Source organism: Hemiscyllium ocellatum, assembly GCF_020745735.1.
Source record: "Hemiscyllium ocellatum isolate sHemOce1 chromosome 15 unlocalized genomic scaffold, sHemOce1.pat.X.cur. SUPER_15_unloc_12, whole genome shotgun sequence".
NCBI lineage: Eukaryota > Metazoa > Chordata > Chondrichthyes > Orectolobiformes > Hemiscylliidae > Hemiscyllium > Hemiscyllium ocellatum.
In genome coordinates, this window is record NW_026867448.1 from 115,001 (window position 1) to 122,500 (window position 7,500).

The following is a 7,500-nucleotide window of genomic DNA, read 5'->3' on the forward strand; positions in this document are numbered from 1 at the left end:
CTTAGAATATTTTTGACGCAGTACAAATCAGTAACCAGCGACACTTAGAATATTGTTGAAGCAGTACAAATCAGTAACCACGACACTTAGAATATTTTTGAAGCAGTACAAATCAGTAACCAGCGACACTTAGAATATTTTTGGAGCAGTACAAATCAGTAACCAGCGACACTTAGAATATTTTTGAAGCAGTACAAATCAGTAACCACTGACACTTAGAATATTTTTGAAGCAGTACAAATCAGTAACCAGCGACACTTAGAATATTTTTGAAGCAGTACAAATCAGTAACCACGACACTTAGAATATTTTTGGAGCAGTACAAATCAGTAACCAGCGACACTTAGAATATTTTTGAAGCAGTACAAATCAGTAACCACTGACACTTAGAATATTTTTGAAGCAGTACAAATCAGTAACCGGCGACACTTAGAATATTTTTGAAGCAGTACAAATCAGTAACCACTGACACTTAGAATATTTTTGAAGCAGTACAAATCAGTAACCGCTGACACTTAGAATATTTTTGAAGCAGTACAAATCAGTAACCAGCTGACACTTAGAATATTTTTGAAAGCAGTACAAATCAGTAACCAGCTGACACTTAGAATATTTTTGGAGCAGTACAAATCAGTAACCAGCCCACTTAGAATATTTTTGAGCAGTACAAATCAGTAACCAGCGACACTTAGAATATTTTTGAAGCAGTACAAATCAGTAACCACTGACACTTAGAATATTTTTGAAGCAGTACAAATCAGTAACCAGCGACACTTAGAATATTTTTGAAGCAGTACAAATCAGTAACCAGCGACACTTAGAATATTTTTGGAGCAGTACAAATCAGTAACCAGCGACACTTAGAATATTTTTGAAGCAGTACAAATCAGTAACCAGCGACACTTAGAATATTTTTGGAGCAGTACAAATCAGTAACCAGCGACACTTAGAATATTTTTGGAGCAGTACAAATCAGTAACCAGCGACACTTAGAATATTTTTGAAGCAGTACAAATCAGTAACCACGACACTTAGAATATTTTTGAAGCAGTACAAATCAGTAACCACGACACTTAGAATATTTTTGAAGCAGTACAAATCAGTAACCAGCTGACACTTAGAATATTTTTGAGCAGTACAAATCAGTAACCAGCGACACTTAGAATATTTTTGAGCAGTACAAATCAGTAACCAGCGACACTTAGAATATTTTTGGAGCAGTACAAATCAGTAACCACTGACACTTAGAATATTTTTGAGTCAGTACAAATCAGTAACCAGCGACACTTAGAATATTTTTCAGTCAGTACAAATCAGTAACCAGCGACACTTAGAATATTTTTGAGTCAGTACAAATCAGTAACCAGTGACACTTAGAATATTTTTGGAGCAGTACAAATCAGTAACCAGCGACACTTAGAATATTTTTGAAGCAGTACAAATCAGTAACCAAGTGCATTTTTGAATTGGTTACTGATTTCTCCGTTGAAGTTGGGGCTGCGGTTGGCTTCAGTTAGTGGTGGGGGCTTAATTTTCGCCGAGGGGAGCGTGTCCCGGTAGTGTCTCCGAGGAAGTGGTACCTATTGAAGGGGGTGTTTCTGAATTTGGGCCCTTTTTGAGTGGCATTGCCGGATGGGTTTTGTGTTGAAGGCTTCCAAATCGGGTAGCTCAGCCGGATTTGACCCGGCGGTTCTACCGACTGTCACGCCTTCGAGGGGGGACTGTTGTCTAAGTTCAGGCCGAATTTGGTGAATTTCCTAAGTCGGGAAGTGGTCCCAACGGGTTTGGGAGTGAACCTAACTGCTCATACCAACTTTGAGGCTTTGGGGCCGGGTAGCACAGTCGGATTTGACCCGGCGGTTCTGCCGTATGCCTGGCCTTCGAGGGGGGCCTGCCCTCTGAGTTCAGGCCGAATTTGGTGATTTTCCTAAGTCGGGAAGTGGTCCAAACGGGGATGGGAGTGAACCTGACAGCTCATACCGACTTTGGGGCTTCCAAGCCGGGTAGCTCAACCGGATTTGATCCAGCGGTTCTAGCGACTGCCACGGCTTCGAGGGGGGACTGTTGTCTAAGTTCAGGCCGAATTTGGTGAATTTCCCGAGTCGGGAAGTGGTCCAAACGGGGATGGGAGTGAACCTGACAGCTCTTACCGACATTGAGGCTTCGGGGCCGGGTAGCTCAGTCGGATTTGACCCGGCGATTCTGCCGACTTCCACGCCTTCGAGCGGGGACTCTCCTCTAAGTTCAGGCCGAATTTGGTGAATTTCCTAAGTCGGGAAGTGGTCCAAACGGGGATGGGAGTGAACCTAACTGCTCATACCAACTTTGAGGCTTTGGGGCCGGGTAGCACAGTCGGATTTGACCCGGCGGTTCTGCCGAATGCCTGGCCTTCGAGGGGGGCCTGCCCTCTGAGTTCAGGCCGAATTTGGTGATTTTCCTAAGTCGGGAAGTGGTCCAAACGGGGATGGGAGTGAACCTGACAGCTCATACCGACTTTGGGGCTTCCAAGCCGGGTAGCTCAACCGGATTTGATCCGGCGGTTCTAGCGACTGCCACGGCTTCGAGGGGGGACTGTTGTCTAAGTTCAGGCCGAATTTGGTGAATTTCCCGAGTCGGGAAGTGGTCCAAACGGGGATGGGAGTGAACCTGACAGCTCTTACCGACATTGAGGCTTCGGGGCCGGGTAGCTCAGTCGGATTTGACCCGGCGATTCTGCCGACTTCCACGCCTTCGAGCGGGGACTCTCCTCTAAGTTCAGGCCGAATTTGGTGAATTTCCTAAGTCGGGAAGTGGTCCAAACGGGGATGGGAGTGAACCTGACAGCTCTTACCGACTTTGGGGCTTCCAAGCCGGGTAGCTCAACCGGATTTGATCCGGCGGTTCTAGCGACTGTCACGCCTTCGAGGGGGGACTGTTGTATAAGTTCAGGCCGAATTTGGTGAATTTCCCGAGTCGGGAAGTGGTCCAAACGGGGATGGGAGTGAACCTGACAGCTCTTACCGACTTTGGGGCTTCCAAGCCGGGTAGCTCAACCGGATTTGATCCGGCGGTTCTGCCGACTGTCACGCCTTCGAGGGGGGACTGTGGTATAAGTTCAGGCCGAATTTGGTGAATTTCCCGAGTCGGGAAGTGGTCCAAACGGGGATGGGAGTGAACCTGACAGCTCTTACCGACTTTGAGGCTTCGGGGCCGGGTAGCTCAGCCGGATTTGATCCGGCGGTTCTGCCGACTGTCACGCCTTCGAGGGGGGACTGTCCTCTGAGTTCAGGCCGAATTTGGTGAATTTCCCGAGTCGGGAAGTGGTCCAAACGGGGATGGGAGTGAACCTGACAGCTCATACCGACTTTGAGGCTTCCAAGCCGGGTAGCTCAGCCGGATTTGACCCGGCGATTCTGCCGACTTCCACGCCTTCGAGGGGGGACTGCCTCTGAGTTCAGGCCGAATTTGGTGCATTTCCCGAGTCGGGAAGTGGTCTCTGTCACAACGGGGCAAGTGTCTGAAGAGGTAAAGTGAGTAACCAGCACAGCTTAGGGAAGGGTTCCAAAGTTCTCAACAATGTGAATTCGGTTACCAGGAAAGCTTAGGAAAGCTGCCTGACTGTCCCAAACGAATGAACTGCAAAACTTAGGGAACATGCCCGAAGATGCTTAAAAGTGTGAAATCAGTAAGCAGGAAAGCATAGGAAAGTGCCTGAAAGTGCTAAATGAGTAACATGAAAAACGTAGAAAAATGCCCGAAAATGTTTAAAAGTGTGAACTCAGTAACCAGCAAAACTTAGTAAAACGTTGGAAAAGCAGAAATGAGTAACCATAAAAACTTAGAAAAATGTTTGAAAATGAGAAATGAGTAACCAGAAAAACTTAGAAAAATGTTTGAAAATGAGAAATGAGTAACCAAGAAAACTTAGAAAAATGCCCAAAAAGAAGAAATCAGTAACCAGAAAAACTTAGAAAAATGTTTGAAAATGAGAAATGAGTAACCAGAAAAACTTAGAAAAATGTTTGAAAATGAGAAATGAGTAACCAAGAAAACTTAGAAAAATGCCCAAAAAGAAGAAATCAGTAACCAGAAAAACTTAGAAAAATGTTTGAAAATGAGAAATGAGTAACCAAGAAAACTTAGAAAAATGTTTGAAAATGAGAAATGAGTAACCAAGAAAACTTAGAAAAATGCCCAAAAAGAAGAAATCAGTAACCAGAAAAACTTAGAAAAATGTTTGAAAATGAGAAATGAGTAACCAAGAAAACTTAGAAAAATGCCCAAAAAGAAGAAATCAGTAACCAGAAAAACTTAGAAAAATGTTTGAAAATGAGAAATGAGTAACCAGAAAAACTTAGAAAAATGTTTGAAAATGAGAAATGAGTAACCAAGAAAACTTAGAAAAATGCCCAAAAAGAAGAAATCAGTAACCAGAAAAACTTAGAAAAATGTTTGAAAATGAGAAATGAGTAACCAAGAAAACTTAGAAAAATGCCCGAAAAGAAGAAATCAGTAACCAGAAAAACTTAGAAAAATTTTCGGCCAAGTGTGAAAAAGATTCTAAGTGTCAGCGGAGGAAAATGCCGAAGCATCGGGAAAGATTCAAAAACTCATGCCGAACATGAGTTCCGAAGTGCCGGAGGAACTGGGCGAATTGAGCCCGGCGGTGGCCAGATGTCGTTTTGAGTCTGCAGCCCGAAAACTTTAACTTTGTCTGCCGCGGAAGTCTGGACCGGGAAAAATCCAAACGGTTTTGCCGGTTCGAGTTCCAGAGCGAAGCAGTCGAATTTGAAATTCAGACCCATTCAGTGCCACTTGACATTGTGACACAGTGAGGTTGGCGGGGTACCCGGAGATTTCTGGGAACACGATTTTTAGAACAAAATGGCGGCGCGGGACCACTTTGAAAGGCATCCGAAAAACGGTTCCGCGGGCAGAGCACTTGAATGACAGGCCTGTGTGCATGCCCAAGAGCTCTCGGAAGTCTAATTTTTGACACTTTGTCAAATTTTCGACAGACTTACCCAACTCTTGCTGCCTGTTCTAAGAATCAGTCAGAGGCCTGTGCGGCGGTCTCTTGACACTTGGAGGGCGGGCAAACCCCACGTTGACTCCGGCCGTCCCTCCAAAAGGCACTTGCTATTGGGGGAAAGGATTGCAAGTAGCCTGGTTCCCGTGGGAGCGGCCAGGAAGGGTGCAGGCTGGCCCTTGCCTGAGCATTCCCAAAACCCTCTTCCGCTGAGAGCAGACCTCGCACGCCGCACTACCGGCTCTGGGAGTGGTTGGCCGCTATTGTACATAGTCCGGTCCTTCCTCTGCCACCCGGCAAGTGCGATGGCTCTGCCGCCCTGCGGTGCTCGTCACCCAGGTTTGGGGAACACGATACTTAGAACATGTTGGCGGCTCGGGACCTGCAGGCGAAGGGGCCCCGTGGTGCTGAGCACATCGACCTCGGGTCTCAGTGCAAGCCGGAGAGTTCGCGGAAGTCTTAAAAGATTTTGACATCTGCTCAATTCTTTGACAGGCTTGCCTGACTCTTTCCGTCCGTTCTAAGAATCAGTCGGAGGCCGGGGCGGGGACGGTCTCTTGACACACGGAGGGTTGGCTTCCCTCCTCAGGTGTTTGTGTCGAAAATGAAGGCGAGAGATGCAAGCGTCCTGGTTCCCCTGGGTGCTGCCAGCAAGGGTGCAGGCTGACCCTTGCCTGAGCACTCCCAAAAGCCTCTTAAGCTGAGAGCAGGCGCCGCACTACCGGCTCTGGGAGTCGTTGGCCGCTATTGTACATAGTCCGGTCCTTCCTCTGCCACCCGGCAAGTGCGATGGCTCTGCCTCCCTGCGGTGCTCGTCACCCAGGTTTGGGGAACACGATACTTAGAACATGTTGGCGGCTCGGGACCTGCAGGCGAAGGGGGCCCCGTGGTGCTGAGCACATCGACCTCGCGTCTCAGTGCAAGCCGGAGAGTTCGCGGAAGTCTTAACAGGCTTGCCTGACTCTTTCCGGCCGTTCTAAGAATCAGTCGGAGGCCGGGGCGGGGACGGTCTCTTGACACACGGAGGGTTGGCTTCCCTCCTCAGGCGTTTGTGTCGAAAATGAAGGCGAGAGATGCAAGCGTCCTGGTTCCCCTGGTGCTGCCAGCAAGGGTGCAGGCTGACCCTTGCCTGAGCACTCCCAAAAGCCTCTTAGGCTGAGAGCAGACGCCGCACTACCGGCTCTGGGAGTCGTTGGCCGCTATTGTACATAGTCCGGTCCTTCCTCTGCCACCCGCAAGTGCGATGGCTCTGCCTCCCTGCGGTGCCCGTCACCCAGGTTTGGAGAACACGATACTAAGAACATGTTGGCGGCTCGGGACCTGCAGGCGAAAGGGGCCCCGTGGTGCTTAGCACATCGACCTCGCGTCTCAGTGCAAGCCGGAGAGTTCGCGGAAGTCTAAAGCTTTTGACAGTCGCTCAAAGCTTTGACAGGCTTGCCCGACTCTTTCCGTCCGTTCTAAGAATCAGTCAGAGGCTGGTGGGGAGGTCTCTTGACGCAAGGGGAGGGGTGGCGTCCCTCCTCAGGCGCTTGTGTCGAAAATGAAGGCGAGAGATGCAAGCGTCCTGGTTCCCCTGGGTGCTGCCAGCAAGGTGCAGGCTGACCCTTGCCTGAGCACTCCCAGAAGCCTCTTAGGCTGAGAGCAGACGCCGCACAACCGGCTCTGGGAGTCGTTGGCCGCTATTGTACATAGTCCGGTCCTTCCTCTGCCACCCGGCAAGTGCGATGGCTCTGCCTCCCTGCGGTGCCGTCACCCAGGATTGGAGAACACGATACTAAGAACATGTTGGCGGCTCGGGACCTGCAGGCGAAAGGGGCCCCGTGGTGCTTAGCACATCGACCTCGCGTCTCAGTGCAAGCCGGAGAGTTCGCGGAAGTCTAAAGCTTTTGACATTCGCTCAAAGCTTTGACAGGCTTGCCCGACTCTTTCCGTCCGTTCTAAGAATCAGTCAGAGGCCGGTGGGAGGTCTCTTGACGCAAAGGGGAGGGGTGGCGTCCCTCCTCAGGCGCTTGTGTCGAAAAAATGAAGGCGAGAGACGCGAGCGGCCTGGTTGCTTTGGGTGCTGCCAGGAAGGATGTGGTCTGACCCTTGCCTGAGCACATCCAAAAGCATGTGATGTTGAGAGCAGACCTCGAGCCCCGCACAACCGGCTCTGGGAGTCGTTGGCCGCTATTGTACATAGTCGGTCCTTCCTCTGCCACCCGGCAAGTGCGATGGCTCTGTCGCCCTGTGGTGCCCGTCACCCAGGTTTGGGGAACACGATACTAAGAACATGTTGGCGGCTCGGGACCTGCAGGCGAAAGGGGCCCCGTGGTGCTGAGCACATCGACCTCGGGTCTCAGTGCAAGCCAGAGAGTTCGCGGAAGTCTAAAGCTTTTGACATACGCTCAAATCTTTGTCAGGCTTGCCCGACTCTTTCCGTCCGTTCTAAGAATCAGTCAGAGGCCGGTGGGGAGGTCTCTTGACGCAAGGGGAGGGGTGGCGTCCCTCCT